This window comes from Schistosoma mansoni, assembly GCF_000237925.1.
Source record: "Schistosoma mansoni, WGS project CABG00000000 data, supercontig 0515, strain Puerto Rico, whole genome shotgun sequence".
Classification (NCBI taxonomy): domain Eukaryota; kingdom Metazoa; phylum Platyhelminthes; class Trematoda; order Strigeidida; family Schistosomatidae; genus Schistosoma; species Schistosoma mansoni.
The window spans coordinates 5,234-5,979 of record NW_017386326.1 but is presented as its reverse complement, the minus strand read 5'-3'; positions in this window follow the sequence as shown (position 1 = coordinate 5,979).

Sequence of the window (746 nt, the reverse complement as noted above, 5' to 3'; positions counted from 1 at the left end):
TGATACTTGAAATCGTACGAGCAGTCTTGGGTGCTATTCGGTCCTTCCTACTGCCTAGCCCAGCCCGTTAAGTCCAGAACACAAATAACAGCCTCGGCAATATGAATCATTATTTACAAACACACTGGGTTTTTTATACAAACCAAAGTAATCAATAAACTGATTGTAACTCAAGAATCGTATGATAATAAGTCAAAGATCAAAATAAAGCTAATGATAAGAGAAACACGAATATGAATAGTTTAGTTACGTAATAATTGTACAATAGGAAATAGGCATAATACATTGGTCGATAAATAATCCTTAGAGTTATCATTCATAATTCACCAGGGGATACAACAGGTAGGTCCTGGGTTCGAATCTCGTGAGTGCGGGATCGTGGATGCGCACTGCTGAGGAGTCCCATAGTAGGACGAGTTGGCCGTCCAGTGCTTCCAGGTTTTCGATGGTGGTCTAGCTTCAATTGACTCATGATTTCAACTATGAAAAGTTTAAGTATTTAAAAGAGTATTAGATCTGTGGTTTCCAGTACTAACAGTCATGGAATTTAGTAAATCTATTCACTATATACCATGAAATGAACAATTCTCTAGGAGGTATTGTATCTATCTACATATGCATACATACACATACATATGTGTTATGTCACTTATGAATCAAAAAAGGATAAGAAATCTCATACATCACAATAAGATTTACGATACTCAAATATAAAATGTAACCATCATAAATCACTGTAACTTCAC